General features: G+C 44.3%; 1 pseudogene; it reads left to right on the forward strand.

Moving 5' to 3' along the window:
• The first annotated feature begins 2,781 nt into the window (after positions 1-2,781).
• Positions 2,782-2,899, forward strand: LOC124551433 (annotated as a pseudogene).
• Positions 2,900-6,818: the final 3,919 nt, after the last annotated feature.

Raw genomic sequence — 6,818 nt, forward strand, 5'->3', positions numbered from 1 at the left:
GTTGGTCCCGCTCTTGAAGGATCTTTTTCCGGCCACAGTGATGTCGGAAATTTGATGTTTTACCATATTCCTGACATTCATAGTACACTCATGAAATGGTCGTACGGGAAAACCTCTACTTCATGGCTACTGCAGAGATGCTGTGTCCCATCGCTCGAGCGCCGACTATAACCCCACCTTCAGACTCACTTAAATCTTGATAATCTTCCGTTGTAGCAGTAGTAACTGATCTAACAACTGCGCCGGACGCTTGTTGTCTCATATAGGCGTTGCCGACCGCAGCGCCGTATTCTCCCTGTTTACATGTCTCTGTATTTGAATAGGCACGACTATACCAGTTTCTTTGGCGCTTCAGTGTATTATGTTTGTGTGTGTGAACTTTTACTGAATATATTAATCAGCTAGGACTCATAACTTTTATTTATAGTCATATTCCTAATCCCGATGATTAAATAGATTGTAGGAACTTTTTGTTTAAGTGAGGACAAGAATAATGTGGACTTGCAGAGTGGAATTATGGTCAGTATCTTCTCCACCGCTTTCTGGCTGGTGTGGCGTTCGCTGAGTTACTCAGTGGTTTGGTATTTAACTAATTTGTGAATGAAAGTGATAAGGTTATTTCATTACAGTGACTAGTCACAAAATAATTTTTCTGCCGGCTAAAGATTTGGTCAAGTTGCTAAAGAACTCCAAGTTAACGTTGTGTTAAAGTGTTGTCTGTAAGTTGTGTGAGTGTCACTAAATCACAGTTCGTACAACAGTTTCTATACAACTATTGATTATGATGGAAACAGTTATCTTCAGCAAAATGATCATTAAAACCACAGAATATCAGCCGCGCACAACACTGACGTATGTTACCTGAAAAAATATTCTATGCAACTAGTGCGTAATTAAATTCGGCTATATACATCAACTAGAAAAGTTTGTTATAAGAATTGTGCTATGAGTACTGTTTTTAATGAACTAATCTGATTCGAATTATTTTCATTAAAATGAGTTCGGGACCATCGGTGCACATTTATTTTTACATATTTTTATTACCTTCGGCATTTATATCTGCAGAGTTGTGTAATTTGAATTTGCCGCTGAGATCATTGTTAAGATGGCGGCAGACAATTGATAGAAACTTTCTATTGTTAGAGCAAACAGGATAAGTATTTGAAATACTTATTAAACTTTACTTTCGTATTGTGCACTAATTAGACTTCATCAAGCAAACGTGATTTTTTTCTAAGGAAAACACAGACAAAAAACGCGATACAAATCGCTATAATCAATGGCTGCGCTCCTTGCAGCGGAAAGAAATAATTAACACAGATAATGCTTACTGAGAGAGGAATTAAAGTTACAAATAATTATTCACTCATATTTATAATAATAATGAACTCTATTTTCAAGTAATAATTAACAAATATTTACAATTTCTTAACAGACCTCAGTTTGACATGCGTCTTGCGTCCGCAACCTACAAAAGCCAACCAACAAAAGGTAAAAACAAAAGTAAGACAAACGCAGATCATAAAAGGAACTTACAATTATCATTAAGAATGAGATTTTCACTCTGCAGTGGAGTGTGCGCTGATATGAAACTTCCTTGCAGATTAAAACTGTGTGCCCGACCGAGACTCGAACTCGGGACCTTTGCCTTTCGCGGGCAAGTGCTCTACCATCTGAGCTACCGAAGCACGACTCACGCCCGGTACTCACAGCTTTACTTCTGCCAGTACCTCGTCTCCTACCTTCCAAACTTTACAGAAGCTCTCCTGCGAACCTTCTGTAAAGTTTGGAAGGTAGGAGACGAGGTACTGGCAGAAGTAAAGCTGTGAGTACCGGGCGTGAGTCGTGCTTCGGTAGCTCAGTTGGTAGAGCACTTGCCTGCGAAAGGCAAAGGTCCCGAGTTCGAGTCTCGGTGGGGCACACAGTTTTAATCTGCCAGGAAGTTACAATTATCATTGTCTTTGTCTGATACACATCGATATGTCCAATTACATCATAAAATATTATGTAAATAATTAATAATTATCATCGTTTTCAGTGTTTTCTCATATGTCGAATAGATAATGTTTATAACTGTTAGAGACATAATTTCCTCTCGCCACACTGTAGCTAAAATTTATCTCGTGGTTGTTACACTGGCTCATGTAAACGACGGCGTAGGATATTATTTAACCCGCCGCCCCACAGTGTGTGGAAGTCTTCCAGTTGTATTACACGCAGAGATGAAGTGGACAGGTTGTGTGCTTAAGTTGAGAGAACTTGAGTCACTGTGTCTGTCTCCAGCCGCCTTCACTGGCCACTCCGCCGTGATGAGCTCAATTGGCGAGCGCCACACAGCCAGACAGGCTTCTGTCTGTGGCAGCAGGCCAGCGCCACGCTATGGCCGCTGAGAATACGCCAGCTGTCGCAGGTCAATGCTAATACCAATGTAAGCGCGTCACGGAATCGCTGTCGGTGTCACGGAAATGCTCTCCAAACTACGACGGGTGACGTTACAGGACAGACCGCGAGCACCGCAAAGATCCTAATTCACAAAAATTCAAGAGTCTCTAACATTTTTATTGCAGTGTGTTTCAAACTCTTTGAATGAAACTGCTGGGGATGATAAATCACGCTTGGGGAACATATATTAGGGACAAAAAGTTCGCTGCCGCTTCCTGGAGACGCTAGATGTCAATTCGTAATTGTTATGCCCCCGAGAGGCTGCAGCCGTAGGCACTCTGCAGCGTGCATATGCCCTGTGTGTTGCCTACAATTCAGTCATCTGCTTCGTATGAAATGGGCAACGGCCTTGCCGCAGTGGGTACACCGGTTCCCGTGAGATCACCGAAGTTAAGCTCTGTCGGGCGTGGTCGGCACTTGGATGGGTGACCATCCAGGCCGCCATGCGCTGTTGCCATTTTTCGGGGTGCTCGTGATGCCAATTGAGGAGCTACTCGACCGAATAGTAGCGGCCTCGGTCAAGAATACTATCATTACGGCCGGGAGAGCGGTGTGCTGACCCCACGCTCCTCCTATCCGCTACTGAGGATGACACGGCGGTCGGATGGTCCCGGTAGGCCACTCGTGGCCTGAAGACGGAGTGAGTGCTTCGTATGAAATGGCTAGGCCCAGCGAAATTAAAATTCTTGATCCGCTTCTAAAATGTCTTCATCCGCTAAGAGACACTCATTCTCAAGGTTTTCTTGTAGAAATTGCTCCATCAGTTTACTGGGATAGTAGACGCTGCTAGTTCGGTGAGATCGCCCCGTCTGAGGGCCAGCGAACATTTTGCTTCTGACGAAATTTCTTCCCTGTGACGTAATCCACCACCCCTACACGCGACTTTCAAAAACATACTGCATACATAATTACTTGCACCAATTTTGTTTCAATTTACTACACAATGCGCTTGTACAAGGCAAGTTACGCCTCTGGATTTTTTATGCGAAAACTCTCAAAACTTTTTAAGTAAAACAAATGTTATTAACATCCTACATCTTTGGTGTAGGTTCGTAGGCTTCCATAGCCATTGTCATTTTGGACAAAACATTTTCTGGGTATCGAACCGGGTCATTATAAGCCACTAAAAAACGTTTCGACCGACTTGCTGCGGTCCTCATCAGGGCGTTTCACTGCTGTATACTGGTGAATGTCTTCCTTTACCTACTGTATTTTCGGTAATCTGATGGCTACCGACGTCACATATCTGAGGTGTCACTACACATCTTGAAGACGTTGTTATGGGGAGGTGGTTGACAGTATGGTAACTCTATTACAGTGGTTTCCAACCTGGGGGTAATTACACGCTAAGGATAAAAAGAAATTTTTTGAGCTGTAAAAACTGAACAATTCGATTCTGTTTGTCACGAAATTAAATTATATTCAAAGAATCATTACTGTTATCACAGTCTTGTAACACTCTAATATATATTATATAAGTTACCAAAAGTTGTAGACAGTACCTGCAGTAGTCCAGAAATTGTTTCATTACTCGCTTCGAAACAGATATATCAATTAATTGACAGCACGACACAACAATAACTACGTAAGTGCTAGTATAGTGCTGTACACAGTTTTATTATTATTATTATTATTATTATTATTAGACTGGTTAGACGGAAGGCGGTAACAGCCTGAAGTCCAATTTCTGCCAGTTCCGAAGTAAGGAGAGTAGCAGTGAAGTACGAGTGTTGGCCGTCGAATGGCGCTAGCTGCGCAGCATTTGTGCACCGCCGCCGTCAGTGTCAGCCAGTTTGCCGTGGCATACGGAGCTCCATCGCAGTCTTTAACACTGGTAGCATGCCGCGACAGCGTGGACGTGAACCGTATGTGCAGTTGACGGACTTTGAGCGAGGGCGTATAGTGGGCATGCGGGAGGCCGGGTGGACGTACCGCCGAATTGCTCAACACGTGGAGCGTGAGGTCTCCACAGTACATCGATGTTGTCGACAGTGGTCGGCGGAAGGTGCACGTGCCCGTCGACCAGGGACCGGACCGCAGCGACGCATGGATGCACGCCAAGACCGTAGGATCCTACGCAGTGCCGTAGGGGACCGCACCGCCACTTCCCAGCAAATTAGGGACACTGTTGCTCCTGGGGTATCGGCGAGGACCATTCGCAACCGTCTCCATGAAGCTGGGCTACGGTCCCGCACACCGTTAGGCCGTCTTCCGCTCACGCCCCAACATCGTGCAGCCCGCCTCCAGTGGTGTCGCGACAGGCGTGAATGGAGGGACGAATGGAGACGTGTCTTCAGCGATGAGAGTCGCTTCTGCCTTGGTGCCAATGATGGTCGTATGCGTGTTTGGCGCCGTGCAGGTGAGCGCCACAATCAGGACTGCATACGACCGAGGCACACAGGGCCAACACCCGGCATCATGGTGTGGGGAGCGATCTCCTACACTGGTCGTACACCACTGGTGATCGTCGAGGGGACACTGAATAGTGCACGGTACATCCAAACCGTCATCGAACCCATCGTTCTACCATTCCTAGACCGGCAAGGGAACTTGCTGTTCCAACAGGACAATGCACGTCCGCATGTATCCCGTGCCACCGAATGTGCTCTAGAAGGTGTAAGTCAACTACCCTGGCCAGCATGATCTCCGGATCTGTCCCCCATTGAGCATGTTTGGGACTGAATGAAGCGTCGTCTCATGCGGTCTGCACGTCCAGCACGAACGCTGGTCCAACTGAGGCGCCAGGTGGAAATGGCAAGGCAAGCCGTTCCACGGGACTACATCCAGCATCTCTACGATCGTCTCCATGGGAGAATAGCAGCCTGCATTGCTGCGAAAGGTGGATGGATATACACTGTACTAGTGCCGACATTGTGCATGCTCTGTTGCCTGTGTCTATGTGCCTGTGGTTCTGTCAGTGTGATCATGTGATGTATCTGACCCCAGGAATGTGTCAATAAAGTTTCCCCTTCCTGGGACAATGAATTCACGGTGTTCTTATTTCAATTTCCAGGAGTTTACAATGCATTGTACGTTTTAACATGAAGTAAAATAAAAAAATCAATTTCGAGACAGTCTTGCACAAATTGACGACTGCAACGACAGGAAGGTTCCAATTCATCTCGAACATTGATAAAAATGTGAAATATTGTTTAAAGTACTCTTACCACCTAGTGAAAACAAGTGTAAAAATACCCTTGTCACTTCGACAATTTCAATGTATGCAGGGCCATAGTAGGTACTGCTTCAGAAACTTTTGTTTCAAGTTTGCGATGGAGAAACCTTTCATTTGTAAACTGTGATTTTTCGTTCATATGTCAAGTATATGGTAAGTCAAGTGTGGAGGGTAGTTTGAGATAATTTTGATATTTTGTCAGAAAATGGTTTCAAAACCAAGTTGCGTAGCATTTATGAGGTTTAAATAAGTGGGAGAAAGTTTTAAACATTGGACAGTCCAAGTTGAAATATCAAAAGGTATGGAAAGGATAGATAGTTACCCACCATAGAGATGACACACTGATTTACAGACAGGCATGACTAAAAGACTATTACACACTTGAGCTTTGGGTCAAGGTCTTCTTCAGCAAGCAAAACACACACACACACACACACACACACACACACACACACACACACACACCCCATGCACACATTAGAACTACCTCCGGCCACTCTGGAGCAGCTGGAGGTAGTGGTTGTGTGTGTTGTGTGTAAGGGTGCATTCTTGTGTAGGTGTGTGTGGGTGTGGGTGTTTTTTGCTTGCTGAAGAAGGCTTTCACCGATAACTCAAGTATGTAACAGACTTTTAGTCATGTCTGTCTGCAACTCAGTGTTTCATCTCTATGGTGGGTAACTATCTATCCTTTTCCTAATCATTGAGATAAAATTTTGTTAGACGTTCACTTTTGTTGTTGTTGTTGTTGTTGTTGTTGTTATTGCTGCTGCTGCTGTTGCTGTTGCTGCTGAAGTCGGAAGACTGTTCTGGTGCAGTTCTGCACACTAGTCAATTCTGTTCATCTTTTTCACCTGCCTCGAGGTGACTGGGTGTTTGTGTTGTCATCATTTCAGCCTCATTCATGAAAGTGGACTGAGCAAAGATTGGGAATTTGTACGGGCGCTGGTAACCGCGTAGCTGAGCGCCCCAAAAATCATCATCCTGTTTATCTTCAAATAATTACTGCAACCTAAATCCGTTTGAAGCTACTTACTGTATTCATTCTTTCGTATTCCTGTACAATTTTAAGACTGCACATATTCCTCTTTTGAGAAATTGATTTTTTCTTGATTTCGTAGGATGTGTGCTCTCAATGTATCTATTCTTTATGTAAGTTTTACAATGAATTTCTTTTTTTCCTCATTAGCTACGAGATCTTCCT

This window comes from Schistocerca americana, chromosome 9, assembly GCF_021461395.2.
Source record: "Schistocerca americana isolate TAMUIC-IGC-003095 chromosome 9, iqSchAmer2.1, whole genome shotgun sequence".
Taxonomy (NCBI): domain Eukaryota; kingdom Metazoa; phylum Arthropoda; class Insecta; order Orthoptera; family Acrididae; genus Schistocerca; species Schistocerca americana.